The sequence below is a fragment of the Numenius arquata genome, chromosome 2, assembly GCF_964106895.1.
Source record: "Numenius arquata chromosome 2, bNumArq3.hap1.1, whole genome shotgun sequence".
Lineage (NCBI taxonomy): Eukaryota > Metazoa > Chordata > Aves > Charadriiformes > Scolopacidae > Numenius > Numenius arquata.
The window spans coordinates 93,866,171-93,884,614 of record NC_133577.1 but is presented as its reverse complement, the minus strand read 5'-3'; the positions used below and the strand labels follow the sequence as shown (position 1 = coordinate 93,884,614).

The 18,444-nt window shown below is 42.3% G+C and overlaps 1 protein-coding gene across 1 annotated transcript in view; it reads left to right on the top strand.

The window, feature by feature from the left end:
* The first annotated feature begins 304 nt into the window (after positions 1 to 304).
* Positions 305 to 18,444, top strand: part of RAP1B (RAP1B, member of RAS oncogene family) — a 33,863-nt gene continuing 15,723 nt past the window's right edge. Inside the window, exon 1 of the mRNA XM_074144239.1 lies at positions 305 to 445. The gene's annotated coding sequence lies outside the window, so the exon portion shown is untranslated. The remainder of the gene's footprint in view (positions 446 to 18,444) is intronic.

Here is an 18,444-nt window from a genome sequence, read left to right as displayed (position 1 = left end):
AGCGGCAGGCCGGGGGGGAGGCCGCAGAGCCGCACGGCGGGCGGCCCGGCTCGCCCGGGCAGGGTTTACCAGTGAGGGCCATCCCCTCCCTCAGCCCCCACCTCGGTGCGGAGCCTGTGTACCCTGGGGAGGGGGGTGTCACCGCCGCACCGAAACAGGCGACGACGGGGGGGCAGCTGGGTGTGAGGGAGACGGGGGGGAGGGGCGGCCGCGCGGCGCCGCGCGCCTGCGCGGGGAGGGACCGGGGGGGAGCGGAGCGGCGAGGTCACTCCTCCCCTCCCCTCCGCACCGCCCCCGCCGCGCCAGAGCGAGGCTGGGCGTGCGGCGTCACGGCGACGGCCCCAAGCCGCGCCCCGGCACAGGCAGCGAGAGGGAGCGGAGCACGGAGCGGGCGGAGCGCAGCGGGCTCGGCCGGCGAGGCGGCGGGGAGCGGAGGCGCTGTCCGGTAGGTTGCGGATGGGGATGAACGGGCCGAGCCGCTGCGGCGGAGAGCGGCGTGTCTGGTACAGGTGGCGCGGCGGGGCGGGGACGGGCCGGTGGGGGCGGCGGCGGCGGCGGCGACGGCGGGGGGGAGCGGCGGCGGGGAGCGGCGCGCTGTGAGGGAAGGGGCACGAGCCTGAAACATGGCGGAGGAGGAACTGGGAGCCGCCGCCTCGTCCGGCCTCAGGCGTGGGGGGGGAGGGGGTGGGGGAGAGCGGGGCGCTGAGGGGGCAGCCGGGCCGAACGCCCGGCCCTGCCCTTCGTCTCCTGCCGCCGGTCCCCGGAGCAGAAGTTGGAGCGGAAGCGGAAAGTTGTAACCCCGCGGGCTCGGGGCCGCGACGTGGGGCCCGGCCGGCTGCGGGGAGGGGCGCGGGTGACGCCCGGTTCGGCCCCCGCCGCGGGCGGGGAAGGGGGACGGATCCCCGGCTGCCGCCGTCGTTTGTCAGCGGGAAGTCCGAGCCCGGAGCCCCACCTAGTCCGGTCGGCGGAGAGAAGCTGATGGCTCTTTCCGGCCGGTGTGAGGGGGCGAGGCGAGGAAGGGGGGGGACAGGCCGGGTGCGGCCAGTGGGTTGCCCGGCCGGTGTCGGGGCGCTGCGGTAGCCCATCGGGCTGACCCGCCGACCAGCCCACCGACCGCCGGTGCTTGTGCCTGGGGTAGCCACGGAGTGGGACAAGCAGGCAACGTTGTGGCCAGCGAGTTCCCCTTCTGCTTGTCACCACATCAAAAGGGGACGACAGGGATGTTCATCTAAACACTCCACCACCACCCCCCCCCCGCCACCGCTACCACCCGCGTCAAAGCAAATGGAAGAATTTGAGTGACACTCCCTGTACCAAACCTGTCTAATAAGTCTGAGATACCTCGTACTCTTCTGCATGTCTTGGTGAAGCAGTGATCGAAGGAGAGCGAAGTTTGTGAAGGGTCGAATAAAACCAAACCTGAGTGGTTTTGTGCTGGCCTCGGGTTACAAAAAGAGGATAATAAACCAAGATTTCTTTAAAAATAATAAAAAAAATCAGTGTGGTTTTACTCCCTTTTCCACCTTAAAGGGATGGGTTGTCCTTTTAAGGGATTATTCAAACAAACAAAGCTTTTTCTATTCTGCTTTGGGGTATAATAGTAAGGCAGTATGGTTCCAAGAGAGTGGGTATTTCGGAGATGCCCAGCTTGAAAATTGCACAGGTCATGTGTGTGTTCCTGCATTTAGATGTTTTGATTAGTGTAACTTATAACAGCTACATCTTACCTCAATATAAAATGTGTAGACAGTGTATGACAAAGACTTTTCAGTATTCTTTCACATTAAAATATACACTGGAATTACTGTTGTAAAAAAGAAGACACAAAACACTCTTCTTTTTCAGAAATTATAATTAAAGGGCAATGTAGCAATCGCATTGTCTTATATAGTAACCATTCAAAAAAAAATTATTTCCCTTTGGAATAGTCTCTTCTTCTCTATGGGAAACTTGAAAAATTAATCAAATGTTCATCTTTTGGATGACTTGCCTCTGTGTTAATATTACAAGCTTTTGAGGAAAAAAAAATAAAAACCCCCAAAACTTGCTACATTCAAGTGTTTTCACTTTCTTTATTCATCACATCTTTTTTTTCTTTTAACTCTTGCTCAAAGTCTATCCTGTGGACTTCATTCTATCTAGAAATGAGCTGAGTGTGTAACGGGGATTACCTTGGCTGTTCGTATCAAAGGCTTTGCAAATAAACAATCTAACTAATTAGATGCAGTGTTTTATTCCTTGGTACCAGCATATTTTCAGGGATGCTTCTTGTAGTGGTATGAACTACTTCAAGTTCAACTTGGAACTGTAGTGTAACACTTTGCGATTATCTGTAGCTAGATAAGTGAATTTTGAGTTGAGCTATACAACTGTATCTTTTTTGCGGCAAAGCTGATCCTACTTGGAGCACCTGTCTGCCTGGGGGTGAAATAATCTGCAAAACAGAGTTGAAAGTCTATAAGTGTAAAAACAGAACTTGTGGGAGGGGAGAGGTGGTAACCATAGTCTTTTTGCTGTCTGTAACTGTGTGACTTGCTTCTCTTACTACATACATGCATGAGATGAGTTTTCTGAGTGGAATTAAAATTGTGCTATTTTGTTCCAAAGCTCTGCTGTGGGACAGTTCATCAAAAATAAATCTGAAGTGAGCCATGACAGTTCTCTTTGTGCTGTGCCAGTTTCGCAGAGTAAAACTGTCTTTAATTGAGAGCCTTTCTGGAGCAGAGGCAAACAGATGGGAATCTAGGTGAGGGCCTACAAAAGGGGAAAGAAATTACTGGTATGGCTGAGGAAGGAAGTGTGCTGAAGACTACGCTGCAGCTTGTGATCTAACAGTTAGTAAATGTGGCTGGGAATGAAAATAAACAGTTGTCCACCTATCATCTGGGATGTGGGAAGTGCAAGAGTCACAGAAGTACTTGAGTACTTGATGCTTACTGCTATAGTGCCAATCCTGTCATCCGCAGAGCATCACTGGCTGCTTGGAGTTAGGTACAGAGAGGTGCTCTTAAGGGTAAGAGTATCTTGTAGATAAAAACAGCCACTCTGTTGTCCTTGGATGTATGCTGAGAGGGTAGGCAGGTCCTTTACGAATTGACCCAGCTAAGTCACACTTAGATGACTTTCAGATGCTTAACTGACGTTTGAGAGCATTCTTCAGGCTAAGCTCAAGTTGTTATGAGTTTTGATCAAAATTGCTCTCTTAGTAAACAGATCTCTAAGCATACCCTGTGCAACAGAAGTTCATGTTTAGCTTGTGGGTACAAGCGCTTGCCACTCTTTCACCTCAGAACAAATACAAAAGCAGACCCTAAGTGCACTGTGTAATATCAGTGCATTGAATCCCTGCTGAGTTGGGCAGGCTTCTGCTGTGTTCTGTTGCATCTAGGTCAGGTAGAAGGATATTTTAGACAGCCTCCTTGTTCGGAGAGATTAAAGGAGTATCTACAGTAACTACACCTTCATATTCGAAGGCGAACTTTGTTTTCCTGCTCAGACCTTGTTAACATGGTCTGTTTCCATTCTCCTTGCATGAAGCAGGGAAAAAGGAAGGTGTTTTGTTATTTGAATTCTGTTAATAGGGGACCTGTTTTCAAAGTTGTTCAGCAGTTGACTGCAGCAGAGCTTTAGTATCTCACTTTAATCATTTAATGTATCGCTTTCTCCTTATGGCCTGTCAACCCTGAGAAAACCAAGTGGGACAGGCATAGTAGAAGTGATATTCTGATGAAGTTCTGGCAGTTTGCTTGTAGTAGGCAAGCACTACTTGGAGAAAGTCAAAGACATTTTCTGCTGGCACAAACTGTTTCTTCATGGAGCAGTTGAATAAGGCTACCTTCAAAAGCAGCAGCAGGTTCTGCCTTGAAGCTTTCCTCTCTTTTCTTTAGGCATTTTAAAGCTAACACTGGACAACTAAAAGTGAAAAGGATTTTTTTATTATTGTCTGTGCCTGTTTATGTATGCTGTTGTGAGCTCCTGACATACTACATGTTCCTGTCCTCTAGCAGCAAGGAAAGTGAGGAAGGTTGTAAACACCAGGTTGGAAATCTGCCTGTTAGGCAACTTTTGAAATACAGAATGATTTGGGGGCCCTCTAGCTATTCAGGATGTTCTTTTTTCAAGACCAGAGCTTTAATAGTAATTTCTACTACTGAAGCAGTAGAGTGAAAGTTACTGTAAGACCTACAGGAATGTGTGTAGCAGAGCTAAAGGAACTTTTTAGAGTTGAACCAGGAAGAAGAGGAGGCTTTCAACAGTATCTTGTACATTGTCTCACTCGGCTTTCTAGTTATTAATCTAAGGACTTGATATTATTTGAAGGAAATCTCTGCTATGCAACTATGAAAAGAGACTGCTGATTGCAGTACACATGGTTAGTTCATTTTTGGCCAAGGGAGGAACACCAGACCATAGTGCAGGAGTGGGACAGCCTAGCCCTTCTAATGGACCGGTGTTTGCATCCTGTGCCAGAGAAGCACCATCTCATGTTTCTCTCCAGCCTGAGATTCTCTTCAGGGAACCCCAAGTTTCTTAGATCACTTGGTATCATTCCTGCAGCTGTTGCAACACAGGAAGGTGTCCTAAACGTGAATGACTTGACCAGGTCTTCTGCAGAAGGGATATTGTGTATCACTGTTACTCCTTCATGAAATAATTTTCAATATAACTAAATGTAAAGCTGTGAGAAACTTTATATTGTCACATTTCTGGACAGCATTGAGGAACTGGAACGGGAGAACAGTTTATTTTCATAACTGAAGGAAAACTTAAAGCAAGGGTCTGTAGTTATAATTATTGTCTTTTTTTCATACAAACTCTGATGAGAACATGCTCATTGCATCAAAATTTATTGACATTGAGGTGAATGTTGCTCTTTCTTGCTTTTAACTATGTTATTACTAAGTCTTGATTTCAGTAGGTAATCTGGATTAAAGGAAAAGATGTAGTTTAACATTTTCTTTAGTGTGGCTTACTTCATAACTTTATATGAAACCAGATGTTGAAAGTTTTTTCTTAAAAGAGTTTGCTATTGCACAGATAAGGTATGTTGGTTTGCCCCCTCTTCAGTTAATCTAAAATAACTTGTGAAGGCAGATAGTCCCTGCAACTGTTTCTTTTTGTTTCTCTGTATTAGTTGTCTTAGCTTTTGAAGTTGTCTTAGCTTGTCCTGTTTTTTTCCACTGATAGTCTGTGTTTCTGCAACCTCACCAGTTGTGCCTTCATTTCTTTTTCATGTTTGCAATGAAGGGAAATTTCTTACAAGCATACGTCGTGTATCGAAGAAGCAAAAAGAGTGCTGCCACAGCGGTGTTAAAGATGAAGTGCCAGATAGATGTGAGTTACCTGTGTGGAGTTCGAGAGGGGAGGTACAGGAGGTAGAAGGACCTGTAGGTTGCTAGGTGTGGCACTTCAGCACTTCTGAAATCAAAGTGTTTTTGGTAGTTGCAGGGCCAGACCAGCGACTTCTGGTTTTCCAGAGGTTTCATGTACAGTCAGTATTTTTTATTTGAGATGAAGCTAGTATGGTGAATAGTGTTTGGACTGCATCAGAACGCAGGCAATACTGACTGTCAAGTTGTGCACTTCTACAATTCTTGCTTGCAGTTAATCAAACTTCTATAATATCTGGTCTTCTACTTCCCCCAGAAGTGATTAATTTGGAAGACTAGTGGAAAGTTGCAATGTGTTTTGTTTTTTCTGAATGTGGAGAAGGGTAAACTGGAACATGGAATGGAAGTGATCTATTAAGTGGAAGTTACCTAAGAATCTTACTCTCTGCAATACAGTATTTAGGACTAGATTTATTTGTTTATAATGTGACATTTACAGTTGAGACTGAGCTCTGCATGGCTGTGTGTCCAGCCTTATGTGGTTAGTTAAGTGTGGGGGGAGTCCACCATGCTGTGTAGGAACTTCTTTTATTAATCTTGCAAATGTAAAATGGGTAAGGTGAATTGTTAAATGTTGTAAGATGCAGTCAGTAACCCTCCTCTGATCTTTCATTGTGAAGCTACTTACAGGCTAACATTCTGAAAGCTTGATGTACAAGATAACCCATAAACATAGCCTACTTGGCTTCATGTGATTGCTTTTTGCATACAATATTGCTGAAGGATTTTCTTGGGGTTGGGAAAGTATATAAATTAATACTGCACACTAAATCTTAACTCATATGCTTCTGGAGTTATATTTATATAGTTAGTATGTATAAGAATATATCATACTGTATTTCTGTGACCCTTCTGATTAGTTTAAAATGAAGAACTGATGGGCAGTAGGCATTCTGTGAGTGTGGTGGTTTTATTCCCGTTCAGGGAATGGTCCTTTTGTTATTTACTGTCTATTGTTTATATTGGTGCAAGTGTACAGAAAATGTCATGTGTTTTTATGGGCTTTTTGATGAGTGGCATCAGAAATGAGTTCTTGGCAAGTGTAAATTCACCTTCAGAGTTCTTGTACATATTATACCAGTCCATAGACGAAATTCCAAGATAGTTTTTTATCAACAGTATTCACTGAATATAATTATACAATTTGAGATGCCTTGGACTTGTGTTCTTAGTCGGCTGAAAAATTCTATGTTCAAAATCCGACTTCTGCTGGCATTAGTTAATTAAGAATATGCCATGCTTCTAGAAACTGATGCCAAATTGTCATCTTAGCACTTGGTGGAACCTGAGGGACTGTGTAGTAGTAGTCCTGTGGCATCAAGGAAAGGAGCACTGGAAGAGGCAAGAATAGCTGGCTGTCATGCTGGAGAATCACTTTTCCTTTTTTTTTTTTTTTTTTTAATATATATATAACTTTTTGACTTTAGTAGCAGATTAGGTGGGTTCTCACCAAAGAAGAGACACCCTGTTACTTGATATAGATCATCCTGCACCTTGACAAAGTTTGGAGGCCAGTAGAGAGAAGTCTGTGATACTGTAATAAATATACTTTGCTTTCAAATGTTCTTACTTTTGTTGTACAGTTTTCTACTTGCTTTTTTGTCTCTGAATGCTAAAGAGAAACAAGCATTTCTGAATGGCAAACTAAATTTCTGCTCATTTTATGTTCTTACTGTTTATTATTACCTTTTCACCTTTCTTTGTTTGAGCAAGACCATTGCCTCTTTTTTTTTTTTTTAATTATCCTCTCTTGTTTTTTTTCTGATCTCCCTAAACCTTTCATTTCAGGAAACGCCCTAAGCTAAATTGAGGTTCAGCTAGAGATCTCGCATAGAAAACTTAAGTGTGGTAGCTGAAGTTCTGCAAAAACTGAGTAGCTGAAAACAGGGTTTTACAATTAAGTGCTTTAGGCCACTGTATGTGCTGGTGTTTGGCATCCTTTTGATCTGTGTGTTGCTTTTCATCAAACTCTTAAGAGTAATCTCAGAAGAAAAGTGCTGTATCTATGTGAGTAGGAATTAGAGTGAGAAAATAAGAGTATTTCATGTGAAGCCTGGAATGAAAAGATCAACAGTATAGTTTTACTCTTGAAGAACAAAGATACAAAGAAGTCCTGATGTTACTTCTTCCTTTTCTGCTAGAAATCTGGGTCCTGTCTAGCCAGGAAACTAATGAAGAAGCAGCATTAAGTGCGTGTTAGTTTGGACTTAACTACAGTAACCAATATTTTGAACAATGTGCAGTCTTGCTAACTGAAAGCACATCCTGCTTCTAGCCAGAGGCAAGATCCTAAGATGCAGGTTGCAAATACGTTCATCTTTGAAAAAAGTATCAACTTGAAAATATTAGTATTTTCAGGTAATGTAATTCTTTCATTACCTAATCTTATTGTGAACTTTTAAAATGAAATTTGGTGCTGTAAGTTTCACAGAAAGCTGAAGCTTCTTTTCTAAGCCAAGCGCTGAATGTGCTGTGATAGTAGAATGAAAATAAGGAACCATTCACAGCCTTATCTACAGAAGGTTGAAGTCATGGATCCCAAGAACCTAAACAGCGGATGCGCTGGCTAAACTGGGAGCACCCTAAGCAATGTGGAAATACAAGATTGTGGTTTCATGAAGGATAAACTTGCTTCACCGGAACAGTCAGGATGGACTGAAAAGTCATTCTTTCACTCAGGCTTTGCCCAAAATATAGATTGTTTTGAGATGCATATATTTAACTTGCTGGAAGTAAAACTCTTCTTCAGTAAAAGATTCAGGACAAAGTAATAACACTTCAAATGCTGTGGTGGTTGTCATAGTCTAGATAATAGATGACTCTTAGATGACCAGACATACCAATGTGTTTTTAGAAAGGTCTTCCCATCCAAACCTCTGGAGCCAATTTTAAATTTCAGTATACTTTAGACATCTTCTGCTACCTTATCAAAGTACGTGTTTGATTTGACTTAAAGCAAAGTGTGTTTTAAGGTACGACAGGTTTCTCCAGAAAACGGCAAGCTTTGAAGATACAGAGGAATCAAAATGTATGGTCTAAGCAAAAACTAGAGTGATCTTAAGAAGATTCAAATAAACTCTTGTGGAGACTTGATTAAACAAGTTTAACTCTCATTAATTTGGTAACTCTCTACTAAAGATTTAGTCCATGTAAAAGAAGGTGGTGTGGGGATGAGTGTGACTCAAATTCATTTGGTTAAAATTATTCAGCTTTTTGTGTAGGTGTCTTTGTGTCTATGAGCTCAGGCTTGCCAGCATGAATTACTTACCTTTGGGTTCCTGCTCATAACTGTCAGATTTTTCCCTCCCTTGGAAATTCCTGACCCATTAAATGAGACTTTTTTGGGGCTGTCTAAGATGTATCAGCTGCTCACAAAGCAGATGCAGAACTACAGCAGTTCACAGCTTGGGATGCTAAGATGGCAAAATATAAGACCATACAGAATCACATGGGGTTGGAAGGGACCTCTGGAGATCATCTAGTCCCAACCCCCCTGCCAAAGCAAGTCCACCTGGAGCAGGTTGCACAGGAACTTGTCCAGGCGGGTTTTGAATGTCTCCAGAGAAGGAGACTCCACCACCTCCCTGGGCAGCCTATTCCAGTGCTCTGCCACCCTCAAAGTAAAGAAGTTCCTCCTCGTGTTTAGATGGAACTTCTTATGTTCAAGTTTGTGCTCATTTCCTCTTGTCCTATCCCTGGGCACCACTGAAAAAAGGCCGACCCCATCCTCTTGACATCCACCCTTTAAGTATTTATAAGCATTGATCAGATCCCCCCTCAGCCTTCTCTTCTCTAGACTAAAAAGACCCAAGTCCCTCAGCCTCTCCTCATAAGGGAGATGCTGCAGGGCCCTAATCATCTTTGTAGCCCTCTGCTGTACCCTCTCCAGCAGTTGCCTGTCCTTCTTGAACTGGGGAGTCCAGAACTGGACACAGTACTCCAGATGGGGCCTCACCAGGGCAGAGTAGAGGGGGAGGATAACCTTTCTCGACCTGCTGGTCACACTCTTCCTGATGCACCCCAGGATGCCATTGACCTTCTTGGCCACAAGGGCACATTGCTGGCTCGTGGTCATCCTGTTGTCCACCAGGACTCCTAGGTTTTTCTCCTCAAAGGTGCTCTCCAGCAAGTCATCCCCCAACCTGTACTGATGCATGGGGTTATTTCTTCCCAGGTGCAGCATCCTACACTTGCCTTTACTGAAGTACATCAGGTTCCTCTCTGCCCAGCTCTCCAGCCTGTCCAGGTCTCGCTGTATGGCAGCATAGCCCTCCGTCGTGTCAATGACCCCTCCCAGTTCTGTATCGTCAGCAAACTTGCTCAGGGTATACTCCATCCCCTCATCCAGGTCATTGATGAATATATTGAAGAGGACTGGATCCACTACTGACCCCTGGGGGACTCCACTTGTTACAGACCTCCAACTAGATTCTGTGCCCCTAATAACAACCCTCTGAGCTCTGTCTTTCAGCCAGCATTTGTTTTAGGGAGAGGTGTGGTGGTTTTGTTTGGGTTTGATTTTTTTGGGATGGGGGGGTTGGGGTTTTTTTTTGTTTATTTTAATTTTTTTTAATACCCTCATGTGAAGCTTGTGATAACTTAGCAGTTGCCTCAGAAGCAACCAAGTTGTCTGTGCATCTGCATATGGACAGAGGTGTGAAGGTCAACTTCTACAGTTGTCATCTTCTAGTTGAGGTATGTTTGTCAGTTGAGTGTTCCCTGAGGAGCTACTGTCCTTAGGTTCAAGATGCTGCTGCCTCATTGCCAGAAACAGAACAGGATGTTCTGTCCAGGTTTCAGCCACTTTGATTAAGTGTTTCAGACCTTTTACAAACCTACCTTTGTCAGTGGATTCAGCTTATGAAGTTAACTGAAAAGAAGCAGTTAAGGTTGAACCTCCATTACTGCAGAGGTAGAAAAACCACGTGACAGAAGATGGTAGTTATTGCTGGGTGTTGGTGTATGCCTTTTTCAGCTTAACCTCAGGACGTGTCTCAAGCTTTAACAAAAGAACTGTTTGTGAAGTTAAGTATAACTTGGGTAACTTTGAGTGATATTTGCTGCTTATGTTCAAGCACCATGTTTCTATTAGGGAAGTATTGATGGAGAGGTCAAAACAGACTGAGTTACAATTACTTGGTTCACTTGGCTAGTATGGTTCATTTATCACGGAAGAACTAATTTTATTCCTGTTAATGAATGCTAGTAGCTAGTATTCTCAATTTGCATAGAATCAGTGTCTTTTCAACAGATAAAACTTATAATCTTAATTAAAATGATGTATGGGAATTTGTAAGACTGCTCTCAGGCTACTAACCTGATTTGTAATAGAATTACTGTAAGTCATACTATGGAAGGATACTTTGTATGTAAAGGGCCTACACCCACCAGTCTTAAATGGCCACTAACAAAAGATCGAATAATGATGAAGGAAATCTATACATCTGTGCCTTGACATTGTGTTAGTAATCTAAACAAATCTGAATTGAAACCAAACTTGTAATAATTAAGACAGTGCAAGTAATGATAGCTTACTATGCAAGCTTGACATTGCCAGGGGTGTATATGATGCATGGGTTATAGAGAAAAATAGACAGGAGGCACAAAATTTCAGGTGGTATTGGAACTGTAGTTGAACTCACATTGGTAGAAGGAAATCCGATACAAGGCTTTACTGGTTCAGCAGCCAGTGTCACAATCAGAGTGGAGCTAGGATTGCCAGATGTTAAGCAGATATCACGTGGAATTTGAGGCTACGTCTTGTTTCTGCAACAGAAGTTAAACTGCCTTTTTCCAGAGGAGAGTATCTTAAGCCAACTGGCAAGTTTATTCTTGAAGCAACTTTCAAACTGCACAAGTGCGTTTTTACAAGAGAAGTATCTTGACTCTGAAAATCTCCATGCCTTACTTGTAGTCCTGCTGTTTATAACTGCGTTTGTAGCTTGAAAGATAAAATTTGCTGTAACAGTTATGGGGAGAAGCAAGTGCTTATATCTGCTTTTAATCAGAAAGATGCATATCAGGTAAAGCATGTTGGATATACCATGATGTGGCAATCCATTCATTGATAGAATTTTCAGAGCTAAATGTGGATCCCTCTCTGCAATGACAGTAGAGGCAAATTCACAGCAGTAAATTGCTGTCTCAGTTCTCAGAACTTGCTGTATGGTTGAATACTTAGCTTACACATAGCAAGATATCATCATGTGGCAATTGTGGATACTCTAATATACTTGTATTTTTAAAAAAAATGTGTTTTCTATTTATCGTCTGCTTGGATTTTCTTTGCAAGCATGAAAACCACTTATAATTCAGTTTCTTCAGGAATTCTGAGATCATAGTTTTAGCTGAAAGTCTGACTGGTAGAACATGCACAAACAACTTTCATGGGGTGTGGTGACTGTTTTTACAGAAATAGGGAGAAAATGCGAAACCATGGCAAACAGTCACCAAAAATAAGTCTAAGTCTGATAAATGTCATAAACTCCAGTTGAGGCTTAAATAGACCCTACAGCTTATGTTTTATAAGTGACTCCAAATTTGCATTGCCATATTTGAATTTTTGCACGAAGTTGAAACTTGACCTCAGTAAGTGCTGAAACATAGCATATTTTTTAGTAGCTTAAGAATGTTCATTACATTGCTTGCTTTGAAATTACTTTCTACACTTTGTATGAAGCTACTTCAAGTTGCACATTCTTGTTAGTGTCTCACATTAGAAAGCTTTCATCTTGAGATATCAGTGGTTTCAAGCAAGCCACTTTTTGTCCTCAGAACATACATTACGGTTGTGTTCAGATTCAAGATCTAGCTGGGAGTTAACCTTGACATAAGAAAAAATACCCAGATTTTATTCAGTTGTACTAATTCTAGACAGTGGAACTAGTCTCACAAGGTAAGCTTATGTTGGCTGCTTTGCGGACATTGTCCGTGTGTGCAGTCTTAATCAAGGAAGCTCCCCTCAATGAAAGGAGGAAAACTTGATTAAGCTCTCTCTGTGGTAAGTGTCCTCGTTGGTGGTGCAAGGAGCACCTTAAACCTTGGTGCCATGTTTGTGCTGCAGTAACTTGTTCTCAGGTCTTTGCCTTTTTCTCAGGTGGTTAGTGTGATTTCATGTGACTAGATAAGCTTAATTACCCAGACAGGTTTTTGAAAATCCCCTGAATATCCTCTGGCATCAGTTAAAATATTTGAAGAAAAATTTTTGTCCAAGAAAAATTACTCTGTTAGTGCCCAGAAGAACTAGCTGTCTGACTGACAGTGTACTTGTTTGTCAAGACAAGAAGCTATCAAAACCAGGTAAAAACTAGAAATAAAAATTGCTTCTAGCTTTGTTTACTGAACAGTGGACTTGCTTCCGAAGAGTCTGCATTAGTAATGAAATAGCTCTACTTCCAGGAGTCTTGAATATAAAAGTCTTTAATTAGACCCAATCAGCTTTTTAGTGTATCTTGTCTTCAAAATTGATTTCTGAATAATGTTTTCTATAAATAAGTGTGAAAATCAGCTCTGGAGTATTTTAATTTCTTTTTTATAAGGGTTACTGCTTGCCCTGTTGAGTAAGGGTTATCTAATTGCTTTAATTCCTAAGCATCTAAAGTTGGTGAAAATGAACAGGCTTCCACTTTGGATTATATTGTCAAGGTGCTGCTTATGTTCTGCAATTATTCTGGAAAAAAAAACCTCCTTGGAGTTGAGGGATAAGAATGTAGGACTTCCCCTTACATGTAAGTATTTGGGGAATATTAAGAACAGCACACATCCTCTCTTCTGTAATTAGTTGCTTCCCTGAAGAAGGGATTCTAAACCAACAGACTCAAAACTTAGTGGAATCTGGATGGTACAGACAATTAGAAAGGTGTAGGTTTGGCTGGCTGTCTGAGACTGCTCCAGTACTGGAAGTGGAAAACATCTTGTCTGGAAAGACTTAATCCTCTGTCCTCAGCTGGTCCTGTGACTGAACTCAAGCTATTTTCCCAAATGTCTGACCGTTGTCCTCTTGTTCTATCTCAGGGCTACTATCTCCTCTCTGAGAACCAGAATTTTTTTCATTGGCTTTTTTCCCCTCCCCTCCTAATTGTAAGCAGGTAAACCAGTCGGTTAATTTGCTTCATCTGTCATTCTAATGTTTGAAACTTTTTTTTCTCATGCAAACAGTTGAGATGAATTCAGGAATTCTGTTCCCAAGATGGTTCTAACAAAGCCTCTCTTCCAGAGATGTAAATGTTCCTGGGGCAGAAGCATTATGAAAATTTTAGTGAATACACTGCAACTTCACAATACAACCAGAACGTCAGGGTCTGAACAAGAATCATGGTCTGTAAAGTGCTGAATAATCATGATCCCTTCTGAAAATGATAATGCTTCTGGGAGGGGACTATTTGTTTAATTCCATACCTGAACAACTAGTTGCATAAGCAAGTCTCAAGGATATCTTCAAGTACTGACTGTATTTAGTTCATGTGTTTGGCCTGGGGCTGAGCTCCAGCTACAGTTTCATTTGGGTTAATATCATGTGGAAAGATTGGACTATTAGCTTTCCCATTCCTCATCGGGGAACAAAGTCAAATCAGAAACCAAAACTTGAAGCTGAAGGAGTTGAAAGAAAAATAAAGTGAAAAAAAAAAAAAAAAGGCCAAAGCCACTTTCATAATAACTATGATTGCAAGCCCAAATACCAATGGTATTTGAACTTTCCTGAAACCTCCATTGTGTGACTGCTTTTTAGGAAGGCTTTAAAAGCAGTAAGTGTGCAGTTTCTTCATTCACTGCTCAAGTAGGGCTTATTCCTCAGCTTTCTTAGCATCATCACTTTGGTTTGCCTTTTGCTGGAGATGTGCTTCAAGAAATTGTTCAAGAAAATATCCAAGAGGCACTTTTTCCTGGTTTGTCTGAATCAGGGCAGAAGTGGAAAGCAAGTTCCACGTTTATGGTCCTTGACAGATGTGAAGCTTTTAAAATACTTAATTTCCAGTGACTTGTCCTGGAATTTAACCTTTCTTCCTTCTGTTCAAATGGGTTTACTCAAGGAACTGCTCATCCTTCAAAGAGAATCTTTATTGGAAAAAGTACCCATGTGCATATAAAGCTCTTGCTCCTCTAGTTTATCAAGTACTTTAATTTTAAGAAGTGTGCCACAAAGAAATTAAGCAGTTACATTAATACACTACACTAATGCATTAATACATACATTAATTAGAAAAAATAATATGAACAGACTTGCAACAGAGGGTGCACAAATGTGGTGGTTTTGTGGACTGTTACATTTCAGGAGGTATGTAAGGCAGTTAGTGAAACATCACTGGCAGTTAATGGAGGTGATCTGAAAGTCAGCTCTGTACTTATGAGAGATTGTATAGAATCACAGAATCTTCTTGGTTGGAAGGGACCTGAGATCATCAAGTCCAAACACAAAAAAAAAAAAAAAAAAACCAACAACAAAACCAAAACAAAACAAAAAAAAAACCCCACACAACACCAAAACCAAACCAAAACAAACACCCACACCACACCCACCCACAAACAGAAGCAAACCAACAGTCTCGGGCACTAGAGCATGCCCTGAAGTGCCCTGTCTACATGTTTCTTAAATACCTCCAGGATGGCGACTCCACCACCTCCCTGGGCAGGCTGTTCCAGTGCCTGACCACTCTCTCAGTAAACTAATTCTTCCTAATATCTAATCTAAACCTCCCCTTCCGCAACTTTACACCATGTCCTCTGGTCCTGTCATTATTTACTTGGGAGAAGAGGCCAACACCCACCTCTCTACAACCTCCTTTCAGGTAGTTGTAGAGGGCAAGGAGGTCTCCCCTCAGCCTCCTCTTCTCCAAACTAAACATGCCCAGTTCCCTCAGCCTCTCCTCATATGACTTGTTCTCTAGACCCCTCACCAGCTTGGTGGCTCTCCTCTGGACAGGATCCAGCAGCTCAATGTCCTTCCTGTAGTGAGGGGCCCAGAACTGAACACAGCACTCGAGGCCTCACCAGTGCCAAGTACAGAGGCACCATCACTTCCCTACTCCTGCTGGCCGCGCTATTCCTGATACAGGCCAGGATGCTGTTGGTCTTCTTGGCCACCTGGGCACACTGCTGGCTCATGTTCAGCCGGCTGTCCACTAACACCCCCAGGTCCTTTTCTGCCGGGCAGCTTTCCAGCCACTCTTCCCCAAGCCTGTAGTGTTGCCTGGGGTTGTTGTGACCAAAATGCAGGACCCAGCACTTGGCCTTTTTAAACCTCATCCCACTAGAATCCAGTTTATGTGAAAATGCTGTTTCTTGAAGAAGAGTAGCTTCCCTCATTTTTCTAGCTAAATTTTACATTAGGCATCTCTGGAGTTCAGTCATGTCAAATATCTGTGCATATAAATACTTGACTCAGCTGTTCAAAGCCAGTACGTGCTCCAATTAAGAGGGGGGGAAAAAAGGCCTTGCTTTTTGTATGCTTCCTATCTTCTTGTTCTTTAGCGCCTGCATAGAGAGCACAGTTGACAGTATTTTCTTGCCTAAAGATGGAGGAGCAGAAAAATGAAAAAGCAAAGGAAATTGGCATTGCTTTCTCTCGTTGTAGGTCTGTCACCTTAAAGGTAGCCAACCTTCAAAGCAAAATGTCTCTCTTAAAATAGACTTGACTAAATGAAGAAGGATTCAAACAAGTTACTTGGTTTATTTGGTAGTAATAAGTTTAAACTTAGTTGTATCTAATTGTTGGGTGACTCAGTGGATACTTACCATCAACTATTCAGTAAATCTGGGGTATTTTGCTTATCTGTTGGTCAGTTATCATAGTTTCTTTTGTTTCTGTTGTGCCCCTTTGGGTATATCCATTTTACAGCCCTGAGATGGAGTGATCTGGGGAGTACAGACATATTGTTGTTGGACTTAACCATATTCTACTCTAGAAATGCTGGCCATACTCTGTTATAGCTGTAGCTTTAGAACGCTAAGTTGTAGATGAGGATACACGTAAACCTGTGTCCTTATTTGAATGACTGAGATTGTGTAATCTAATGATCCTTTCCTCCTTTCCAGTTAGTACAATTGCTTTCTGATAGCTTTAGAACTGAAGGGTATTATTGAAATAACTGGTTAGTGCAGACTGAAAATTATTCTTAAAGTGCTACACTGAGCTCTGTTGTGACTGTACAAATGGTTTAATAAGTATATATTCTTCCAAAGTTCTTCCTGTAACTTCTTTTTTTTTCAGGGGTGGGAGAGAATGACATGTGAAATGCAAGGCACAGACTTTTTATAAAGAGATATTGTGTGCACTAAGTCCAGTTTCTGTTTTACAACAGCTAGAGAAACGCTTTTTTTTTTTTTTTTTTTTCCCCAGGCAGAAAAGGAAATCCACCAGAAGTTTGAGCTTCCATTTCAAATTTTATACTTTGCATCTCTTTCAGCAGTTGAACTTTTTACTTTAAAGCTTAATGGCTTCTGTTGTTTCAAATATTATCAGGTAACTGAAAGATAGGGTGATTTATGGCTTAAGTCTCTTCTTTTATACTTTGTCATCTTCCTCTTCTGCCCCCGCTTGTTTGTCATAAATGAGTCAAAAGGAAATCATGTTGGCACTGGATGGAGCTGAATACAGTATTAGTTCCAGAGTCAAGCATTGTGTCAATCTGAAAAGAAAAGTAAGAGCATGATCAAGGTTTAGGAGGCAAGCGGTTTGTACAACATGGGAAATGAAAAAATGGGTTTGAGCTAGAGCGGCATCAGGTCAGGCTAGTTGGGAATCACTGGGAAGTCAAGTTCAGGCAGGATCAGAGCCCTGACTCAATCTGGGGCACACTTGCAGCCAACAGGCATACTGGTCAGTGAAAAAGTGCATGCTAGGCTTCTATTACACCAAATAGTGCAACAGACCACAGTGTCCTAAAGCAGCTCCTAGTTTTGTGGGCTGGTGTCTTCTTAGCTGAGAAGGAGGCAAAGACCAGTAACCAGGAAAGCTCTCTTAGCTAGGAATTAAGTTTCGCTTTTCTGTTGGAAAACAGAAAGAGGACGTTGAAGTGGCATCAGGACTGCTACTCAAAACCAGTGGGGTGGTAGGTCGAAGTGGGAGCAGACGATAATAGATGGTGCTTCTGCTGCATGCTGTGTTAGAGATGTCCAAGCTAGCTTTCTTAGAGCGTTCTGGAGAATACGTTGGTTTGTGTTTCGTTCCAAGATGTCATGGCCAGACTACATGAAGATAGACACGCGCAGAGATGCCAAGATACCCCTATGATGTATAGGGGTGTGTGTATATATAAAGGATTAGTGTGCTCTCGATGGGTTAAAGAGTAACTGTACAAATGACGTAACAGTTGTCACAGGGAAAGAGGAAGGTTAGTACTTGTATTGCTCATTGCCTGGGTTTGGAGGGAAGGTCAGAGAAGTGTTTGAGTGTACTGCAGTCTGGCTTTTGTCACGTCTTCAAAGATCTTAAAGCTTTTTGCTTAGGTGCTTCTGAGATTAAGAAGATTGACTAGCCAAGCTGTGATAGTGTGTATATATGTGCTTTCATTACATACCACCACTTAAAGCAGTGAAATTGGCTCCAGAGTACTGTACAGCAACTGGGTATTTAGGGCTGAACTTCCAAATCTGGTTGGTGAAAGAAGCTTTATCTTGTGTTAAATTCCTGAATTTGAGAGCCAAAATTGAATTGCCAGTCTCTCACTAAAACGAAGTTGTTAACTTCTTATTTCAGGATTTGTAGTACTCTTTAAGGAATTGTAGATCATTCAGTAAGAAAAAGTCACAAATGACTCAAAACACTAGGTAAAACAGAGATTTGGTACCTGCTGCTTAAGTTCTGTTACTTCAAAATTGCTGTCAGCCTTCGTTATTGACATCTCCATATTTAGTTGCGAACTTCAGACTGAAAAATTCAGCTTAAACTGTTGCTTCAAAGACAGTGAAATTGCTGCTGTTCACCCAGATTACTGTACTGGGATTTCCCCTACACCCACTACGTTTATGTCATTCTAGAGACACCTTTCCAAAATGTTTGTTTTAAAGAAATAACAGGTAATGTAGTTACAGGCTTAACTTCTCATGAGCTTGAGAG